Here is a 24111-nt window from a genome sequence, read left to right on the forward strand (position 1 = left end):
CTGTAGGTTGCTTCTTTAAGGCTGCCTTCAATGTTTGGACAGCTCCTTCCACTAGACCGCTGGACAATGGATTGTATGGAGCTGTCCTTATGCGCTGAATGCCTTTTGACTTTAGGAAATATTCAAATTCCCTGCTGGTAAATGATGTCCCATTGTCCATGACGAATATCTCCAGGAGTCTGTGTATCACGAATGATGCTCGCAACTTCTTAATCGTCATCCCTGAGTTTGCTGAACAAACTTTATGCACATCCAACCACTTTGAATGAGCACCCACAATGACCAGGAACGCTGAGCCCATGAAAGGACCGGCCTGGTCGACATGCAACTGTGTCCAGGATTTACCCAGCCTTTCCCACGAATGGGGGGCACCAATGGTGGCAATTTTTGTCTTTGTTGGCAATCTGGGCACTGCCCCACCAATGCAGTTATGTCAGCATCCAACCCTGGCCACCAGACATAGCTTCGTACTAGCGGCTACATCTTGGAAACCCCTGGATGACCCTGGAGGAGTTCAGCCAGTATCTGGCAATGAATCTTACTTGGGACAAACACCCTTCGTTTGATCTAGTTCCACTGAGTCCAGAAAGGTTTCAGTCCTGGTTCAGATGGCCCTTCTGTTTCCCCCATTGCCACCAGCTGTTTTAATTTTGCAAGGACAGGATCTTTTCATGCCCAAAGTCACATATTGTCTGCAGTGACTGGAAGGGTATCCAGGAAGTTTAAAACCAAAACGGACTCTTTCAGGGAAGGCAGCTCAATGCATCCACAATAGCCACTGGGCTTACTGGACGAGGATCTAACTTGCACTTGTACGCGCTGAGAATAAGGGTCCAACGCTGAATTCTACCAGAAGCTATAGCAGGCACCATCTTGTTTTCCTTCAGTAGCCCTAGCAGAGGTTTGTGATCTGTTACTATGAAAAATTCCTGTCCATAAAGGTACTCGTAGTACTTTCTCACACCAAGGATGACCTCCAAACATTCCTTCACTATCGGGGCATATTTGCATTCGGCAGCTGCCAAAGTCCGAGAAGCGTACACTATTGGGCACTCCTCTCTGTTGGGTCACTTGTGAGCCAGCACTACCACAATACTGTACAGGGAGGCATCGCATGGCAGCACCACATCTCGCTTCAAATCATAGTGGGCCAACACGTTAGATAACGATAGCTGCTTTCCACTTCCCTACAGGCTACATCTGGGCTACGCAACCATTTCCAAGGCTGACCCTTTTTCAATAGCTGGTGTAAAGATGCCAAGATGGAAACCAGTTTACATATGAATTTTCCACAATAACCCAAGGAAAGACCTAAGCTCCAGTACAGACGTGATAGCTGGGGCTCCTCTGATTGCCCTCGCTTTATTTTCCAACAAGTGTAACCCAGTTTTGTCGACTCTGTAACTGAAGTAGGTCACTTGGGGTGCCTGGAATACACATTTTTCCTTTCTAGGGCATACACCCACCTGGGAGAAATGTTCAAGCACGATCAGCAAGTTTTCCAAGTGCTCTTTATTGGTCTCCTTGTTATTAGTATGTCATCCAGATAAATGGCAACCCTGGGTAGCCCTTTTAAAATGCTCTCCATGGTCTGCTGGAAAAGGGTGCAGGCTGATGATGCCCCAAATGGCAATCTTGTATATTAATATAAATCCTTATGGGTATTAATTGTAGCATACTTCTGGGACTCCTCATCCAGTTGCAATTGCAGTTAGGCATGGCTCATGTCCAGCTTTGTAAAGGACAGCCCCCCTGCCAACTTTGTGTACAAGTCCTCTCTGCGACAGATCGGGTATTTATCCACCTGCGAGAAGTGGTTTACCATTTGCTTAAAATCCCCACAAAGGTGAACTGAGCCGTCGGGCTTCACAATCTGTACGAGCGGTGGTGTCCATTCTGCAAAGTGCACTGGTTTGATGATTCCTTCACTCTCCATCCTCCTGACTTCCACCTCTACTTTTGCCCACAAGGCAAATGACACTGGACAGGCCTTGCAAAATGTCGGAATTGCTTCCTGGTCATTATATAAAGTGGCTTTGGTCCCTTTGATAGTCCAAAACCCTTCCTGAAATACTCCTGGGTATTTCACTAGGACTTCAATGAGGCTGCCATTTCTAATCGAAGAATGTTGAGCCAATCAGGTGAATCTTTCGCAACCAATTCCACCCCAATAGGTTTGGGCCTGAGCTTTTTACTACCATCAGTGGTAATCACACCAACTGCTTCTCATAGGAGACCAGAACCAAGGTTGTACCCTTAATCTGCAATGGTTCCCCAGTATATGTTCTCAGTCTGGCTGAGGTCTTGTGCAAACTTAAGGGTTGGAGTCCAGAGCGAATCTTGTTAAAAACAGATTCTGCAACCACAGATACAGTTGCACGGTATCGAACTCCATAGGAACTGGGTGACCATTTAACCAAACATTAATTTGAATCGGTTCCAATTCGCATGTCGCTAAGCAATTTAGTTATTCCAACTCACATGAAGGGGGACTTTCCAGGTGTGCACTCTCGTGGGTACCAGCCTGTGGGTTTTCTTACTCAAGTCAGGCTTTGTCGGACTCCTTTGCTGCCTCGAGTCCATAAATTGACAACAACGATAAAATCAGCCCAGATTCTGAGGAGCTTTTTAGTCACTTGGCCGAGGCTCACCTTTGTTGTGGGGTTCCGCTGTGGGCTGGCCTAGGCTCTCTCTGATCAGGATATGCCCTGCCTGAGGCTCTGCAATTGCCTACACTCAAGTGGTGTTTACCAAGCTCAATCGGACAGGTGAAGGTGTCCACTGTCATTGGGATGCCATGTAGTTCCCATGCTCCACTTACCACATTTTCTAATGACAAGGCCAGCTGCAGTGCCTGTATGAATTCCAGCTGGACTTCAGCTAGTAGGCGCTACGGCATGGTTACATCATTAATCCCACATACCAGTCTCTCAGCATCTCATTCAGGGTTAACCCAAAATCACGTGTCTCTGCCAGTAGTCTTAGCCTCGTCAAAAATCCCAATATGGATTGCCCCGGTTCTCTAACAGCTGAATAAAACCGATTGTGTCTCAGAATTAGAGGTGGTTTGGGATTGCAATATTCCTTAACCACAAGGGAAACAACTTGACCACATCTAACCTGTCATATCCTCTTGTATGTTTGAATGAGGTTGCTTCTCAGTCTTTTAAACTCCAATGAGTACAAGCCCAATCTACTCAATCTCTCCTTAATAAGGCAGTCCCTCCATGAGCAACCTAATGAACATTCTCTGAACTGTCCTAATACCATTATATCTTTCTTTCAATAAACGGGGCCCAATACTGTCCACAATATTCCAGCTATGACCTGACTATGTAGTTTAGCAAAACCTCCCTACTTTTATTTCAAAGGGAATGGAATAAAGGTCAACATTCTGTTTGTCCTCCTGATGACTCATTAAACCTGAATGCTAGCTTTTTGAGGTTCAGCGCAAGAATTCCCAATTTCCTCTGTTTCTGCAGTCTCTCTCCAGTTAAATTATATTCAGCTCCTCTATTCTTCCTGCATAAGTTCATTTTCCTGCATTATATATCATCTGCCAAGTTTTTGCCCACTCGCTTAACCTGTCTATATAGCTCTGCAGATCTTCTGGATGAGACGAGCATCATTTCTAAGTGTTGAAGAAAAGTACAGTAAACATTATTTTAAACGAGCACCTTATGAACCAGCACATTCGATAATAGGTTTAGAGTCATACAGCACAGAAACAGACCCTTTGGTGCAACTCATCCATGCCAACTAGACATCACGATCTGACCTAGTCCCATTTGCCAGTATTTGGCCCATATCTCTCAAACCCTTCCTATTCATATACCCATCCAGATGCCTTTTAAATACTGTAATTGTACCAGCCTCCACCATTTCATCTTATCACTGGCTCCAAACAAGCACCAGCCTCTGTAAGAAAAAGTTACCCTCAGTTCCTTTTCAAATCTTTCTCCTCTCACCTTAAAACTATGTCCTCTAGCTTGGGACACCCCCACCCTCGGGAAGAGACCTTGACTATTCATCCCATCCATGCCCCTCATGATTTTATAAACCTCTATAGGTCACCCCTCAGCCTCTGAGCTGGGAGAAAAACACTCCAGCCTATTCAAAATTATATACCTCAAAATCCACAAAGTTTACTGTATTATCATGATCTCCACGATGTCCCAGTAGTCAGTTCAGGGTGCAAGTGAAAAGGCTCTCTGCTGGTAAGTTTTATTCAAGGCAAAGTTGCATTATTATTTAAGTGATTTATTCTGTAAACAAAATATATTAGTGATGAGTATACCCCCTGCATTACATCTCTATTATTACATTGTCTCTGTGGACCTCTTGATCAACTGGAATATTCGATCAGCTGGCACATTCCTGGTTCCACAGGTGCCGGTTAATAAAAGGTTTGCTGTAGCAACAGATATAGTGGATGCTTTGGTGATTATCTTTTAAAGTTCTATCCATTCTAAGATGGTTCCTACCAACTTGAAAGCAGCAAAGGCAACTCCACCATTTAAGGAGGAAGAAGAAGAATGAGAACTATAAACTTGACATCTGTTGTACAGAAAATGTTGGAATCCATTATAAAGGATGTTATAACTGAACATTTGGAAAAGAATGGCAGATATGAGCAGTGTCAGAATGGATTTTTGAATTATTATATTTGACAAGCTTGCAGGAATTCGAGGATCTAATTTGTTGCATAGACAAAGTCAATACCAGGCATTTGGATTTTCACAAGACTGTGTTAGGGTCCCACATGGATTTAGTAACTGAAGTTAGAGGACATGGGATTGAGGAGAATATTTTAGTATGGATTGAGAATTAGTTACTAGAAAGAAAGCACAGAACAGGAATAAATGGATCATTCTCAGGATGACAAACTCTTACTAATGGGGTATCCTGAGAATCAGCGCTAGGTACACAACCATTAAACTACTTAAATTATTTGGAAGGTGGGGACCAACTGTAACATTTCCAATCGCTGATGACAACAAACTGGATGGGAATGTTCATTGTAAGGAGTGTGCTTGGAGGCTTCAAGACTCGGACAGTCTAAGTTAATGGGTTGAAACAAGGCAGATGGAATTTAATGTAAGCAGATGTGAATTTATTCATTTTGGTAGATAAAAACTGAAAAGCAGAATATTTCTCAAATGGTGAGATGTTGGGGAGCATGGGCATCCAAAAGATCTGTGTATCTTTGGCCACAAGTCATTAAAAGATAACATGCAAGCACTTAGAAATGCAAACAAAAAAACCCAAAGAACAGTTGTTGCTGGAAATCGGAAACAGAATCAGAATTGCTGAACAAACTCAGCAGGTCTGGCAGCATCTGTGGAGAGAAAGCACAGTTACTGTTTCAGTGACACTTCTTCAGGCATATGCCTGTGCGTGTGTGGTTCAACATGGGAGAAGGTGCTCAGGCCCAGAAATTATTTAACTCTATATTTAATCTAGAAGGTTGCAGGAGTCCAAAGCAGAAAACGAGATCTTCTTCAAACTTGTGCCGAGCTGTGAGAAGCAGAGTCACAAGCCCAAGACAGAGATGTTGGTCAGGGAAGCAATGGTGTGTTGAAATGGCATGCAACCAGAAGCTTTGTGTCATTTTTGCAGACACAATATACGTCTTCTGCAAAGCAGTCACTCTGTCTGTGATTTGTCTCCCCGGTGTAGAGGAGACGATGTATACAATGAAGACATTGTACAGCAAATACAGTAGACTAGATTGAATCAAGTCCAGGTAAAGCACTGGTTCCCCTGGAAGGTGTGCCTAGGGACAGTGAGGAGGGAGGAAGTAAACAGCCAGGTGTTACACCTTCTGCTATTGCATGGCAAAATGACTTGGGGGTGTGACAAGATGTTGGGAGTGGAGGAGGTGTAGACCAGAGTGTCCTGGAGGGAATGGTCTCTGTGCAAGGCTGACAAGGGAGGGGAGGGGAATGCGTGTCTGGTGCCGGTATCCCGCTGGAGGTGGCAGAAATGGTGGCTAATGATCGTTTGGATGTGGATGCTGGTGGGATGGTAGGTGAGGGTGAGGGGGACCCTATTACTGTTGTGGCAGGGAATACAGGGACTGAGGGCTAAAAGTGTGGGAGATGAGTCGGACAAGGCTGTGGGCCCTATCAGCCATGGTCGTTGGGAATCCTCAGCTGAGGAAGACTGTGGACATTTTGGAGAAATGGAAACAGATGTTGAGAAAGGGAAAGGAACAGTCAGAGACGGACCAGGTGAAGGTGAGTGCAGGGTAGAAATGTGAAGCGAAATTGATGAATTTTTCCAATTCTGGACAAGAGAGAGAGAGATTCCACCCTCGGGCAACTGTCTGTGTGGAGTTTGCACATTCTCCCCGTGTCTACGTGGGTTTCCTCCAGGTGCTCCGGTTTCCTCCCACAATCAAAGATATGCAGGTTAGGTGGATTGGCCACACTAAATTGCCCGTAGTGTTCAGGGTTGTGTAGCTTAGGTGGGTTATAGGGGGATGGGTCTGGGTGGGATGCTCCGAGGGTCAGTGTGGACTTGTTGGGCCGAAGGGCCTGTTTCTACACTGAAGGGATTCTATGATAATGTCATTGATAAGTTGGAGAAAGAGTTATGGGTGGGGGCCAGAGTAGGACTGGAACAAGGTATGTTCCACATACTCTACAAAGAAACAGGCATAACTGGGGCCAATTTGGATATCCATGGCCACCTCTTTGACCTGAAGAAAGTAGGAAGAGTTAAAAGGAGAAGTCGTTCAAAGTGAGAACAAGCTTGGCCATGCAGAGGACGGTAATGGTGAATGGGGACAGTTCAGGTCTTTTTTCCAGGAAGAAGCAGAGAGCTCTCAGACCATCCTGATTGGGATGGACTTGTAAGTGGGTTGCATGTCCATGATGAAGAGGCGGCAGCTGGAGTTTGTAAACTGGAAGTTCTGAAACTGACAAAGCGTCAGAAGTATCACAGATGTAAGTGGAAAGGCACTGGATATGGGAGGAAAATAAAGTCAAGTCGAGGTAGATACAAGCAGTATGCTTACATTCATTTAAAGGGGATTTGAAGTAAAAATATCTTGGTGCAGTTGTAAAAATCCTTGGTGAGACTCCACCTAGAGTGTTGTGTACAGTTGTGGTCTCCTTATCTAAAGAAGGGTACACTTGCCATGGAGAATGTGCAACAGACATTCATCAGATGAATCAGTGAAATGACAGCACTGTCTTAAAAGGAGAGATTGAGGAAACTGGGTCTCTATTCTCTAGAATTTTGAAGAATGAGACATGATCTCACCGAAACCTACAAAATTATTACAGCAGATGACAGAGTAGATACAGATATCATGTTACCCTAGCTGATGATTCTAGAACCAAAGGGCATAGCCTATCCCTAATTCTGAGTTTATCTATTATAGAATTATACAGAACTGAAAAGGCCCTTCAAGTCTACACAGACAAAAGTACTCTCAATGTACAGAAGTTCAATTTTCCCGTATGACCCATAGCCTTGAATGTTATGATATTTCAAGTCCTCATCTACATACTTTTAAAGATTGAGGTCTCTTGTATCAACTACCCTCCCAGGCAGTGCACTCCAGAATCTCATCACCCTCTGGGGTAAAAAAAGATTTTTCCAAATCCCTTTTAAGACTTTTACCTTAAAATTACGCCCCCTTGTCATTAACCCTTCAACTAAGGGGGACAGCTGCCTTCTATGTACACTGTCCATGCCCCTCAATCTCATACACCTCTATCAGGTCCCCTTCTCAGTGTTCTCTGCTCTAAAGAAAACAATTCGAGCCACTCTTCACAGCTAAAATACTCCAACCAGGAAACATTCAAATGAATCTCCTCTGCACCCCATTCAGTGTAATCACATCCTTCCTACAGTGAGATGACCAGAACTGCGTATAGTACTCCAGCTGTGGCCTGACCAAAGTCTTTGGCTTAACCACTCTGCTCTTATAATCTATGCCACATCTGATAAAGGCAAGTGTCCCTAATAATTCTTAATCATCCAATTAATTTGCCTTGCCGCCACAGCATTCTGTGGACAAGCACCCTTAAATCACTGTTTCTTTGAACTTCCTAGTGTCCTGCCATTCATGGAGTACTGCCTTGTTTTCTTACTTCTTCCAAAGTGCATCAATTCACACTTTCCAGAGTTAAATCTGGAATTAAGAATCTAATAATGACCATGAAACCATTGTAGCTTGTTGAGAAAACCCATTGTTCACTAAAGTCCTTTAGGAGGGAAAACTGCCATCCTTACCTCGTCTGGCCTGAATGTGACTTCAGACCCACAGCAACGTGGTTGACTCTTAACTGCCCTCTGGGCAATTAGGGATGGGTAATAAATTCTGGCTCAGCCAATAATGCCCTCATCCAGTTAATAAATAAAAAAAATTGCATTTGCCACTGATTTGACCATCTGACTAATCTATTTACATTCTCCTGTAACATAAGACCTCTTTACTCACTGTCAACCACATGGCCAATCTTCATGTCATCTGCAAACTTACTTATCATCCCCTACATCATCTTCTATATTGTTTATTTACATTAAGAATAATAAGGGACCTAGCACCCATTTTTGAAGCATGCTACTGGACACCAGCCATCAGTCACACAAGCGGCCTAAAAACATCACCCTCTGTCTCTTCCACTAAACCAATTTTGGATATAAGTTACCCTGGATCCCATGTACATTTACCTTGTTGATGAGTCTCCCTTGTGGGACTTTGTCAAAGGCTTTCCTGAAATCTATACAAAATAGATCAGCAGCACTACCTAACTTCACACATAGCTACCTGCTTGAAAAATTCAATCAAATTTGTTAAGCATGACCTCCTTCTGACAAAATCAGGCTGACTATTCTTGATAAAATCTTGCCTCTCCAAGTGAAGATTAATTCTCTCCTCCAGAATTTCTCCAATAGCTTCCCTAACACGAATGTGTGATTCATTTGTTGCAATTCCTTGGTTTATTCCTTACCACCCTTCTTAAAATGTGGAACCAGATTAGCTGCACTCCAGTTCTCTGGCAGCCCCACTGTGGCCAGAGAGGAATTCAATTCAAGACTGAGACAAGGAGGATTTTTTTCAATCAGAAGATAATTGAATCCTTAGTATTCTCTACACCAAAGGGCTGTGGAAGTTCAAATCATTAAGCAGGTTCAAGACAAAAATCAACACATTTCTCAAGACCAATGACATTAAGGTATATGGAAATAGTGTGGTGAAAATGGCATTGAGATGGTGATTAGTAACAATCGAGACCGGCGGACCAGGTTCAACGGTCAACTCTTGTTCCTATGTACCTGGTAAGATAAATGCAGAAATGTTCACTAATTTAAGATTTACAACCCGGAAACAGACAGATGGCCAGGGGCCACAAGCAAGTCTAGTCCAGTGATGGAAGATCCATATCAGTGGTATCATCTAAAATGGTCTGAAGGAAAGCCAGAGACATAACAAAATGAAGGTGGTGGCGATGGATATGTTAATTAAGGCTTAATTGGGTGTAAATTGGTTCTGTACCTACGGGCAGCTCTAAAATTAAAGGAGATGCGAGTTTTAACGAGTCACCAAACATCTAACTTGGACTCTGTTTATATACAGTTATCTTAGTATATAATAACTTATTATATAAGTTTAGCTTTGGCAGTCTCCAGGCTATCAGAACTGACAAAAAGTCTTAAATTGAGCTAGCAATCTATTTAGACAGGGCTGGAAAAAGCCCATAACATTTCTCTGAGCTCAGTGTGGAAAAAGTCAGTAAGTGAGCCTGTATCTGTGTATCTCAGGGAGAAAAAGTAATGGAGATAAGCATATCTGGTGAATGTGCAGAAATTCAACAGAAAATGCTTGCAACCACAGCAGTTGAGAAAGTAATGAAGGTGAAGACAGGAGTGATACTTCATAGAGTTTGATCGTAAAAGATACTGCTGGGTAAAGGGTTGAATTTTTCTTTTTGATGTTTATGGTGAGATCTTTCCAAATAACTTTTTTGTTATTATCTTTTGAGTAATAGACTTGTTCTTTTGTTACATATACATTAGCAGCCTCTTGTGAATATGATCACTGACTAAGTAAGCAACCAAATTGCAATAATAAGCATTATGATCCACCAAGCTAGGTTTCACTCTCGGATCTAAATTGTCCAGCTTTCCATCAGCTGACATCACAACATTAGTTAGAACAACTTTTAACAAGATAACAGAAACTTTATAGTTAACGAAAAAGGTGAAACAGAATTTCAGAGTTCACCCAGGCTGAAATGCACAGTATCAATAAGAAGGCTGTGACTGTCCTTCTCTCCAGGACTTGATCACAAAAATCAAGGCTAACACTGCAATGACGGAATGCTGTACTGAAATATCATCTTGCCAATGAAATGTTAAAGCGTTGGCCTCAGCTGTTCGCTCAAGTGGGCATTTAAGATCACATGGCAATTTTTGAGGATTAGCAAGGAAGTTGTTCTCGATGTCCTTGTCAATATATTTACCCTCAACCAACAACAGTAATATAATTTTCTGGTCATTATCACATTTATGATTATACGAGCTTTCTGTATGCAAATTGATTACCATGTTTTCCTAAATTACAACATTGTCTACATTTCAGAAGGGCTGAATTGGCTCTGAAGCTCATTGGTGCCTCCTGGAATCATGAGAGGTGTGGTTTAAATGGGAGTCTTTTCCTGAAAAAGGAAGTTTGGCCATGCAGCAGTAATATCAAACGCAGTGGATTAAATGCTCTGTTTTTGTGGCACTGAGCTAGAAAAATCAGGAAGGCCTCAGTGTTGCTACCATGGAAGTAGGTACTCCTCTAAATCACCAAAAAAAAACTTGTTTACTAGAGGAAGAACAGAATCTTGAAAATTATTTGCTTCAACTTTTAGCATTGAGGGAATTTAGCTTGAAGGTGAATGCTTGCTTCAATGACAAGAGCAAAGAAAATCTTGAGTAATCTGCTCGAATCTAGCCGTTGCCATCAATAATGCACATCTCTTAAGACTTTTTTGAAATCCAGAAGTGAAAAGTATCCTTGTTGATAATTCTACCAAAGTTTAGTTGAAATAAAATCCAAAGGAATATTTCATACAACCAAGGACTTTTTCTAAAGTATAACTATTATGATCCCAGCTGTTGGTGCTTTTGGACAAGTCAGATTCCAGAATGGAACCTAGTTTGGTAGATATTTAATTTAAAATTTAATTACTGTGGTGGTCACTCATTGAAACATTGTCACATGAGACTGCAGATTTTTAGTAATAGAATACTAAAGACAAAAGCAAAACCTGTCTAGATACAGAACACACAGAAACTTTAGAATAACTAGCAAAAACAAAATGTTAACCTCTCCTCCAACAATGATTCAAATCCAGGGGAATTACATGTCTTTACCAAATATGAATTTCAACTAAACTGATTCTACCTAGTTTTTAATCCTGTGCATATGAAGTATTTTTACAAGAATACTCAAGAAACTAAGAAATTACACTTGCTCAGCTTCTGTTAATCTGCAGATTTCTAACCAAACACTCCTAGTCTGGTAGGTGCACAAACTGAACATTTCTGCTGAGGTAGCTCATTCCTTTAGCTGTTGTCAAAGAAAAACACTTTTCTAGGAGAGAGGCAATACTCGCTTCTGACCTCATTTAGGACTCCTCCAAACTAAATACCCAAATTCCAAACATGGCGTTATTTGAAGATAACGGGGCCTATCCTGGTGCCCTGTCCAATATTAATTCCTCAATCAACACGACTAAAACAGGTAACAGTAAAAGTCTACAAATGGATTATATTGAAAAATAATAATAGAGATCCCAAATAACATCCATCATAAAACATACAAGTTGTATTCTGGAAGCACAGACAGTTACAAATTACAATCTATCAGCAACGTTCTTAAAAGAAGGTAGTTCAAAGCCAGAATGATGGACTGTTACTGGATTTGTTTTCATTAGTTATAAGCAAGTTCTCTCATTTGGATGTTTCCAAGTAAATTTCAATTTGGCAAGAATCTTTCCCAAAACAAGACACAGAATTTACCACAGCCAGTGTAACAGACTGCAACTGAGGAGCAACTTTGACAATTGGTTGACAACGTACAATTATTATTTGTTTTCTTTAATAGGAGGAGAACTGTTAATCAGTTTGCTTGTAAAATTATCTGTGACAAATTGGAAAAAAGGACTAATTGTCTGAGGCACTAAAATGAGACTACATTTGTCAACAAGCCAAGAATTCTTCACAATTTTTTATGACGCATCACAGATTTAATATTCCATTGGTTGAGCCTTTTCAAAATGTGATTAAGCACACCAACCCACATTAATGAAATAGGGCAATAGAAAACAAACTGTACTGACAGATAAAACGTTCTAATCCAGCTAAATTCTACGATTAACTTTCATTTCTGTAACAGCTGCACACCATATAACATAACCAGGCTAACAGCTGTCGCTTTTACACAATAGTATTCCATGCACTTGCTCAACTGAATTGCTGCCTGGTACTGATCATACTGCATCATTTAGCAAGTGAACAAAAGCCCTTGTACAAGAATATTAATGTATTCATACCTAGAGCTAACTTACACTGGTTTAAAGTTACAGCAATCTAGGAGAGCAAATTAAATGTACATTTCAGAAAAGTGGATTTCAAGTTTCCTCTTTGTTAGCATCATATGGTTTACAAGAAATTTCTTTTTACCGCAAATGTGCAAACAGACTACAGAATTTCATCAAAATGGTTTCAGCAATGGAGAAGTTTTGAATATGATTTGTATTTATGTTTACTAAAAAAGCAAACCTCGAAGTGGTTCTATTCTTCTGTCCAACAGGTTTTCCATTTGTTTCAACTTCAACACTTATTCTACCTAGTACTGGTACAGAGAGAAATTAGTGTCTACAAGACATGTTTCTAGCATCCAGTTCTGTATCACTCAGACTTAGGTGCAAAATAACTGCTCGACCTTCTAGCATCATTAAAGTGAATACCATTTCCTTCTGGCTCCAGGTGGCTACATACCACAAACAGTAAAACTGGAAATTTGAAACAACAATTGACAATGCTGGAAATACTCAGCAGCATCTGTGAATAAAGGAAACATTTAATGCAGAACCCTGCCTCAGAATTATCAAAATTAACAGATGAACAGCAGCTTGCAAGGAAAGGGCAGCACAAAGATAAGGAGGGAGTACTAAATACATACACTATAAAAAGAATGAACTGTAAAACAATAAAGTGAAGGGCTTTGGATGGCTAGCAGAATAGATACATTGGCAAAGGATGAAAGGAGGAATGATGAGAGTGTAGTGAAATGATTTACAAGAGACTAGGAGAATTTATGTATCATGAAACAAGGTTGGCTAAGCTGAAGAGGGAAAACACATTCCAGAATCCAGCAAATTTTCAAGAAAAAAAGCTGGTCAGTGTCAGGGGTGCACTCCACAGCAATGCAATGGTGGGAGAAACCCCATTCACAAACAATGACGAAACATATCCCACACTGATGGTGCTGGCATGATCTGCAACGCAGGTGCTGACCTGTTTTCCTGCCTCCACAGATCAGAAAGACGTTAGGTTCAAATCTCTGCAGATTTAAGTTGATCATGCCCAGAACAACAATGGATCACTAATTCACCTCAGCACACTTTTGTTCATAAGGTAGCAAAATCAGTTATTTTACCCACTTCTCTCCATCCAGAGAAATGTCTAGAAACCTTTGCAAGGGGTGCTAGACAAGTTATAAACATGTGATTAAAGCAATTCCACCTGCACAGGCACTGCCAGTTTGGCAGATATCTTGGTTAGCTAGGGAAGTGGGAGTGTCCCCGTCATCCTGGCAAAATGGGCAACTCACCAAATGTCAAACCCAAAGTGGGTGACCTGCCAACAGATATTACTGCTGCACTGCCCTTTGGAGGCACCTGGATGGCTATAGGGGAGAAAGGCGAAACACAGCTGGAATTGTTAAGGGTTGAAATCACAACTTCAGACAGCATCAGAGCCTCTGATTCTGCCCAAATACATTAACTCTGGTGACAAGCGGGTGATAGCTATATCCTAAAGCTTTAGTTTAAAAAAAAGCAATATACTGACATTATTTGATTACAATAAATGTTGGATTAATTATTACACAATGTATCTGAAATCGATTCACACCACATTCTCAATTTATCCCACGGTAACAGAAATAACCAGGGAGTTTCAGTTTCAAACTCTCAAATCTCGTCACAGTGGATTTAAATATACAAAATTTAAATTAAGCATGGTGCAGTAATTAGCAAGAATCTGAAGGGTTTTAAACATTCACATAATGTACACTGCAGAGGCCTGCATACAGCTATGGGTGGAAGATGACAAAATGTAATGAAGATCACAACCGGAGGCTGCCAGCCACCTGCACAATTGGTATACAGAACCCAAGTGGATGTTACCAGTTTACCTCATCGATAAAAGGAAAACTGGGGGGAAACAACAGTTTGGTAAGGAAACATTCCTTCAAAATGTGAATAATGTGTGTAACCGATCCTTTATTGACTGGCATGTTGTGCGATATGAAGTGGTAAATGGTTGTCATAAAATGTGAACAGAATTATACCCGGCTGTTTGTTTAACAGTTAGTTCCAGTAAGTGTCTGCTGCCATTATTTGATACTGGAGTTGAGTAGGATGATGCATTGCACATATTAAAACGGTGTTAAAGGGATCACTAACAGAAAGCCAATATTGAAAAAATGCTCAGTGTTAGTCAGTTACAACTGCAAGATCAGTTGGTATCAAACAAACTTGCCATGCCATTGTTTTAATCCAATAGTGTGTTTTAAAGGAAACAATGAAAACAATGTAATAGTGGCAAATCCTTCCTTATTTCTACAAAAGGTACGCTCAAAAATCAAAAACACCAGTGTCAGTCACTATAGCAAATGAAAACTAATACATACATACATTTATGTTTTTGTAATTAAAAAGGTAAATCGGCATATGAACCTTTGCATGCCCAGTGAAAAAAAACTTAAAAGCAAGGCTTTGTTCAACTCAGCTAATGATTTACTGCAAATGCACACCTTAAATTATTACTGGCCAATTGCAATGTAATGACATAAAACATTTGATAGGGACGACAATGATCACTGGTTAGTTATTATTAGAATACTTAAGTATTTTCAGTAACTTGACAGGTCCCTTCACAGTCTCACTGATGTTTATGTGCAACAATTTACACAGAGCACTTCTCACGTGTCGAAGTTTAGTAACACAATACAGCACATCAAAGTAAGCATCCAGAGCACTACACTTTCTTTTTGGTATGGAAGATTGTCAATAGGATTTTGGTCATGGGATAAAGCTTTGCACAAAGCAACAAGTTTCAGAATTTCAACTTAGGAGTTGAACCTGTCAGATAGTATTAAAAGAATCCTGGCATTGCCTCAGATTTGGCATTTTATTAAACATTTTCACCCTCAATCTTTTTTGCAGTTGGGCTCACAGTGAAACTTGGACATACATTTATTCCTGGCATGTTCATGTTCAGTCATGTATACACTGTTTCTCAGTCTTCCATGCTTTGGATATTGTGAAATACCAGTTATGCTAGAGCTTTACTTGGATTAACTTTACAAAAATGCCTCAATAGCTGGAGGTGCGTCCTCTGCTTACGATATGCATGCAACATCTGCACACAATTTACAAAAAAAAGTAACTGGTTCAAAATTGAGCTGCACATTTTTTTTCGAAAGGAGAGTAGGCTGAAATGAACTAAGCAAAAATGTTTTGGTGAAACCTAACAAATGGGCCAAGGCAATCATGCAGGATAATTGTGAAGTTGAGTGGCAGAAACAAGATAGATGTACATAATTCAAAAGTATTCAAGTGACTGAGTTTTCACATGTGAAAAAGGAATTATTATGCTGAATATAACAAGCAGAAAATCAAAGGCAATACAACTCTCACATAACACCATCCAAAAAAAGACACTGACTTGATTTTTCACCTCTGGTACTGGAGTACAAATCCAACACCGAATGATAAAATGAATATTTCCCATTTGGTAATGATATGGTGCAGCGCAAAATAAATCTTGAGCCACTGCCTACTGGATATATGGATTCACAATACAAATTTGACACTGATTTAGCGAACGATTAGTTATACAAGAGAAAATTACAATGTTACATGCATAAAGCACAAATTGACTGCCATTTTTGGGGAGCAGAGGGCAAAACTTTCTACTACAGAAAGGTCTTTGGGGGATGGAAGACACTGGGTATCCAAAAATCAGAAGACAAATTTCCAGGCAGACTTTACTCCACTGGTTTATATTTACTTGCCCAAGCACAAGAATGGGAAAGGTCAGTGCAAATATATACTTATGTATGGTATTCTCAGAAGGGTTAAAGCCAAAGTCTCAAAGTTTTAAGAGGTTGCTTTTTTTTTTAATCTACGAGTGGAATCACCATACATTTGGTACAAATGATAAATCACTCATTTCAATAACTGCTCCATACCATCTCTCCCCAGAGTTAACAAGCCCATCAACAGAATATGATAAATAGGTGAGAGGCATGAGAAGGATATAGCAAAGATCTACTGCTGCAAGCACTTGAGAAGCAAAAGGTTACAGTTGTGAGGAAAAGCTTAAGTTGAAGCTTTATTCACTAGAACAGAGAGAAGAAAAATAAATCAATGGTGGGGGGGATCTGTTAGGTATTCTTAACAATGTGAAAGACACTGAGTAAAAGAATGAAGTTAGAAGCTTTCTTCTGACAGAACATTTTTTAAAACGTTAAATGTTTTATCACAAGTGACTGTTGAAGCAAAGAACAGAAAATGGTACAGTAAAGATTATATTTGAAAAGTACTGAAAGACTACTATTACAAGGAACTAATGCTTTTTTTCTGTTATAATTGTGCTTCTATATGACTTTGCATTTCTGCTCAAGCTTGCACTGTTTATAATATGGTGCTGATTCATATTGTCATTTAATGATATTGCACAAGATTGAACACTCAAACACACAACAGAATTTGTGATCTCAATTTATAATTTTATAAAGCAAACAGAACACTGTTAGGGACGAAAAACAACTAAGACCGGACCCAAAACGTTAACTTTGTTTTTTTCCTTCACAGATGCTGCCAGTCATGCTGAGCTTTTCCAGTAACTTAGTTTTTGTTCCTGATTTACAGCATCCGCAATTCTTTCGGTTTTTACTGTTAAGGATGGTTACCGGAGTGAGACTTGATTACTCCTATCAGGATTTCAAGAGCTTGCTCACAACATATCGACAAGTAGGTTACAACAGCAAGAATATTATTTTGGGGGAGGTCAGAGCTCATTCATCCAGATTTCAAAGGCTCTTTATGATGTTCTAGGTCAATGAACTCACACAATTAAGTTCCAGCACTGAAAGTTATTTCCAGATCTTTAATTTGGTAAACACTGCACATACTAATGGTTAACCTAGCAAATGACTGTTATGACTAAGGAACTTTGCAACTCCCTTCTGCCCATCACTAACAAATCTAAAAAATAATGCTCAACTCCCCATGGAATGCAGCCAGCAACAGCATAGGTGACAACAGGGAGCCTGTGACTCACCCAAACAGCACAAATTATAAATCTTGAGATATTCTCAGAACAGTTCAGGGTTTTGCAGCACACAGGGAACAACTTACACTCCTGCAGCATTACGTCATGATTTGAACATCACAATTTGGTGGAAACAATTTTAAAACCATTCATCCCTGACACGTTGTGTTCTGTGATAGTTCCTTGACTTAATTATATAGTCATAGAATCCCTACAGTGTGGAAGCAGGCTATTTGGCCTGTTGAGCCCACACCAACTCTCTGAAGAGCATCCCACCCCTGCAACCCTCATCAACCAGCCTGCATATCCCTTGTCACTATGGGCAATCTGGCATGGCCAATCCACTTGACCTGCACATCTTTGGACTGCAGGAGGAAACCCACGTAGACACAGAAAGAATGTGCAAACTCCACACAGACAGTTGCCCAAGGCTGGAATTTAACCCAGGTCCCTGATGCTGTGAGGCAGAAGTGCTAACTATTGGGTCTCCGTGCCTCCATTGCCAACTTGCTTTCTTAAAAGCAATGATATTTTAAGTCTTAGTTTTGAAGCAATCAATTTTTCGCACAACTCAAAGGTTTAGAACTATATTTAAACATAATTCTAGCTGTTTAACACTGGTTTCCACTTTATTTATTCTTTCACAGGATGCGAACACTATTGGCAAGGCATGCATTTGTTGCCCATCCCGGAGTGGCATGATAAATCAATTCAGAGGACAGATATAATGAGTCACATTACTGTGGAACTGCAGTCTACATAGGCCTGACCAAACAAGGATGACAGAACATCGACTGTATCAAGCGAATTAGATAATCTGCTTCAGCGATGTCAATTTAAGAATAATATTTCTTCAAAATATTGTCCTGAGATCTATTACCGCAACACAGGAGGGCACAGAGGTAAATTTAATGTCTCAACCAAAAGAGGGCATCTCTGACAGTGTAGCACTCTCTCAGTATTGCAATGGCGTATCAGCTCTGATTTTAACGCTCAACCCTCTGGAGGAGGATTTGAGCTATCCAATTTGGCCATTGCTGACACGAAACAAATTCTTAAAAAATAGTTTAAACAGATTTTAATCTCTGCTACAATAAAAGCACAATATTAGGATTGCAATTAAGAATTAAAGTAAAATAAAAAGACAGATCAGATTACTTTCCATTTTTAATTTTAATTGTAACAAGATACAAGTTCATCCGCTGCATATACTGTGACAATGTAAACTTCACAACTTGAAACTTGTTCGCGGATCGAAAGAATCAACAATAACTCCGGAATAAACAGTTTCTTGAGATGAAAGAGACAAGGAGGGACTGTTGTAAAAGGGATTGAAAGTAACATGCAAATTAACCATCTCTGGGAAGAAGGAACATAAACGATCTGTTTCTTTGGAAAGAGAAGACAACAACTGCTTTGACACCTGCTTGATAAACTGAATGTTTTATTGCCACAAAAGGACAAGGATCTATATGGACTTCAGTAAGGCGTTCAACAAGGTTCCTCATGGTAGACTGGTTAGCAAGGTTAGATCACATGAAATACAGGGAAAACTAACCATTTGGATAGAGAACTGGCTTGAAAGTAGAAGACAGAGTGTGGTGGTGGAAGGTTGCTTTTCAGACTGGAGGTCTGTGACCAGTGGTATGCCACAAGGATCAGTGGTGGGTCCACTGCATTTTGTCACTTATATAGATGATTTGCATATGAACATAGGAGGTATGGTTAGTAAGTTTGCAGATGACATCAAAATTGGAGGTGTAGTGGACAGCGAAGAAAGTTACTTCAGAATACAACGGGATCTTGATCAGATGAGCCAATGATCGAGGAATGGCAGTTGGAGTTTAATTTAGATAAATATGAGGTACTGCATTTTGGAAAGGCAAATCAGGGCACGAACTATACACTTAATGCTCAGGTCCTGGGGAGTGTTGCTGAACAGAGACACAGAGCGCAGGTTCATAGATCCTTGAAAGTGGAGTCATGGGTAGATAGGATAGTAAAGAAAGTATTTGGTATGCTTGCCTTCATTGGACACTGCATTGAGTACAGGAGTTGGGAGGTCATGTACAGGACATTGGTTAGGCCACTTTTGGAATACTGTTTGCAATTTTGGTATCCCTGCTATAGAAAGGATGTTGTGAAACTTGAAAAGGTTCAGAAAAGATTTACAAGGATGTTGCCAGGGTTGGAGGGTTTAAGCTAAAGGGAGAGACTGAATAGGCTGCAGCTATTTTCCCTGAAGCGTTGAAGACTGAGGGGTTACCTTTTGGTGGTTTATAAGATCATGAGGGGCATGGATAAAGTAAACAGACAAGGTCTTTTCCCTGGGGTGGGGGAGTCATAAACGACAGGGCAAAGGTTTAAGGTGAGAGTGGAAAGATTTAAAAGGGACCTATGGGAAAACTTTTTCACACAGACGGTGGTCCGTGTATGGATTGAGCTGCCAAAGGAGATGGAGGAGGCTGGTACAATTACAACATTTAAAAGGCATCTGGATGGGTACATGAATAAGAAAGGTTTAAGAGGGATACAGGCCAAATGCTGGCGAATGGGACTAGATTTATTTAGTATATCCGGTCAGTATGGACGAGTTGGACCAAAGTGTATGTTTCCATGCCATACATTTCTATGACTCTATGATTGCTTTGCAGAAAAATTTAAAGAGTTAACTGCAGGAAAAGCTGTGCTTTAAACAGACAGCTAATCCCAAATACAACAAGGAACAGGAGAGCTACTTCTGATGAGAAGGCAAGCTCCAGACTTCAGGTCTCCAGGAAAGTAATCAATGCTGGAGTGAAGGAATCTACTGAATCGTCGATGATGTTACACCACAAACTTGAGAGAGAGAAAACTGTATAAGAATCCAATACCAGAACAAGTCAGGAGCCAAACTTTGAATGACAACACTACACAAGGGTCAAACCATGGACATTTCCAAAGACAGACACTGTTGGTGAAATACTGGCCAGATTCCATCATTAATTTGGTAATAGCAAAGTTGGGCTTAGAGGCTTAACTTGCTGATTTGAAGGGTCTTATTTCGGTTGCAACATACAATAAAGTTTAAATCATTGTTTCAGCACTTGATTGCCTGTGAGACTTCTTAATAAGTAGCCAAATTAAAGGTAACTTGTGGTGATTTACTCACAACAGTATTAAACAAAATTTAACATCATAGAAACATAGCAAATAGGAGCAGCATCAGGATTAGGCCATTTGGCTCTTCAAGCCTTCTCCGCCATTCATTATGATCATGGCCAATCATCTAACCTCAATAGTATGTTTCAGCTTTGCCCCCATATCCTTTGATCCCTTCAGCCCCAAGTGCTTTATCCAACTATTATTGAAATCATCCCACTGTTTTAGCCTCAACTGCTTTGTGGGACCAAATCTGTGGGAGCTTGGGCTATATCCTTCGAAACCTTTCCTGTTCATGTACTTGTCCAAATGTCCTTTAAATGTTGTAACCGTACCCGCATCCACCACTTCCTCTGGCAGTTCATTCCACAGTCAAACCACTGTTTAAAAAAAAAAGTTGCCCCTTGTGTCCTTTTTAAATCTTTCTTCCCTCACCTTAAAAATATGCTCCCTAGTTTTGAAGCCCCCACCCTAGGGAAAAGACCCTTGCTATTTACCTTATCTATGCCTTTCAGGATTTTATAAACTTTTATAAGGTTACCCCTCAACCTGCTCCGCTCCAGCCTACCTTTACAAATCAAGCCCACCATTCCCAGCAACATCTGACAAATCTTTTCCGAACCCTCTCCAGTTTAATTATATTCTTCCTGTAACAAGGTGACCAGAACTGGACACAGTACTCTAGAAGAGGCCTCATCAACGTCCTCCCTGTGACTGCGTGGGTTTCCTCCGGGTGCTCTGGTTTCCTCCCACAGTCCAAAGATGTGCACGCTAGGTGGATTGGCCATGCTAAATTGCCCGTAGTGTTCAGGGAGGTGTAGATTAGGTGGGTTATTGGGGGATGGGTCTGGGTGGGTTGCTCCGAGGTTCGGTCTGGACTTGTTGGGCCGAAGAAGGGCCTGTTTCCACACTGTAGGGACTCTATGATTATATGACGTCCCAACTCGTATACTCAAACGGCTGAGCAATGAAGGCAAGAGTGCTAAACGCCTTCTAAACCATGTGATGCAAATTTAAAAGAATTATCAACTTTGAGCCCTTGGTCTTTCGCTTCTACAACACTATCCAGGGCCCTCCCATTAACTGTATCTGTCCTACCCTTGTCTGTTTTACCAAAATGCAACACCTCGCATTTATCCATTGAACTCCATCTGCTACTCCTCAGCCCATTGACCCAATTGATCAAAATCTCTTTGTAATGTTACTTAACCTTCTTCACTATCCACTTTACCACCAATATTGGTGTCATCCGCAAATCTACTAGCCATGCCTCCTAAAAGTCTCAGCCAAACTGTTCATATAAACGACAAAAGTGGATTAAGTACTGATCCTGGTGGAATACCGCTCGTCACAGGCCTCCACATAGTTTATACTATCAGAATTTATGTTGTGCAGTTAATGGATATTTAAAGTGGGTGACACTTAATCCATAAATTAATGTTTTGAATATACTTCAAATTAAATTGGTTAATTTAGTCTTAGTAATTAAAAATGAATGCTAATTGAGTCATGTAACCTTTTAATTGTGCAGGCTTTTAAATACTTCAATGTTATCAGATCTATTAAAAAGCAAACTAATACCTTACAAATCTCATTTCTGTATAACTTGAATTTGCTTTTTTCTTTAATCACGTAATTGAAAAACAAATTAAAGGAATCCGGATTCCATAAAGTCATACAGCACAGAAACAGGCCCTACAGCCCAACTCATCCATGCTGACCAGGTCTCCTAAATTGAACTAGTCCTATTTGCCTGGATTTGGCCCATAGCTAGAAGTAAAATTAGTAATGTGACCAGGAGAGTGGGAAGGTTAGGGAGGACTGAGAGATTCACATACATTACAATTTTTCTGTAAATACTAGGGGCTTGTATAGACCAAACTGGCTGTTTCTGTAATTTTAAAAAAGGTAATGAATTACTTAAAGAAATAACCAAAAGGGAGCAAAAGCAGTTCATCTTCCAAGTATATCTTAAATTTCTGTAGAATTATCTGAGAGAGCCAACTGGCCTAAATGACTGAAAATGGTAATTCGTTACAACAGACAAATTTGATAAGTCCCTACATATTGAAGGGTTTTCAAAGGTTCAATGCACAGATATTGCAGCTCATTAATTCTGGCAAGATTCCTCATATTCAGGTTTTAAGATTTTTATCCAGTTGAAAGGCAAAATGATAAGATTTTCATGTGAAAGGCTTCAGTATCTAGCAAACATCTGTTAATCAAAGCCATTCAAAAGCCTTCTATCAAACTTGTTGCACAAAGGTTACTGCAGGTTAGACACAATGTAGTAGTTGTACGCATATACCCAAGAGGGCCCCACAATGTTATATTTGCAGAAACAAAACATTTTCCTGTTAATCAATTGCTTATTACGATTGATAAACTACATTAATTATATTACACGAAAATAAATCATGAAACAGGGGTATGTATGAATTTTGCAGACAAGCACCTAGCATGACCTTTGCCAAAGGCAAAGCAGGAAAAAAAATCCAAAATTGTCTAGAGATAGTAGGAACTGCAGATGCTGGAGAATCCGAGACAACAAGGTGCAGGGCTGGATGAACACAGCAGGCCAAGCAGCATTACAGGAGCAGGAAGGCTGACATTTCAGGCCTAGACCCTTCATCAGAAAAGGGGGAGAGGAAGGGGGTTCTGAAATAAATAGGGAGAGAGGGGGAGGCGGATAGAAGACGGACAGAGGAGAAAATAGGTAGAGAGGAAACAGACAGGTCAAAGAGGCGGGGATGGAGCCAGTAAAGGTGAGTGTAGGTGGGGAGTTGGGGAGGGGATAGGTCAGTCCAGGGAGGACGGACAGGTCAAGGGGACGGGATGAGGTTAGTAGGTAGGAGATGGGGGTGGGACTTGAGGTGGGAGGAGGGGATAGGTGGGAGGAAGAACAGGTTAGGGAGGCAGGGACGAGCTGGACTGGTTTTGGGATGCGGTAGGGGGAGGGGAGATTTTGAAGCTTGTGAAATCCACATTGATACCATTGGGCTGCAGGGTTCCCAAGCGGAATATGAGTTGCTGTTCCTGCAACCTTCGGGTGGCATCGTTGTGGCACTGCAGGAGGTCCAGGATGGACATGTCGTCTGACGAATGGGAGGGGGGAGTTGAATTGATTCGCGACTGGGAGGTGCAGTTGTTTAGTGCGAACCGAGCGTAGGTGTTCTGCAAAGCGGTCCCCGAGCCTCCACTTGGTTACCCCAACGTAGAGGAGGCCACAACAGGTACAGCGGATGCATTGGCAGATGTGCAGGAGAACATCTGCTTGATGTGGAAAGTCTTCTTGGGGCCTGGGATGGGGGTGAGGGAGGAGGTATGGGGGCAGGTGTAGCACTTCCTGCGGTTGCAGGGAAAAGTGCAAGGTGTGGTGGGGCTGGAGGGGAG

Source organism: Rhincodon typus, chromosome 20 (genome assembly GCF_021869965.1).
Source record: "Rhincodon typus isolate 14 chromosome 20, sRhiTyp1.1, whole genome shotgun sequence".
NCBI lineage: Eukaryota > Metazoa > Chordata > Chondrichthyes > Orectolobiformes > Rhincodontidae > Rhincodon > Rhincodon typus.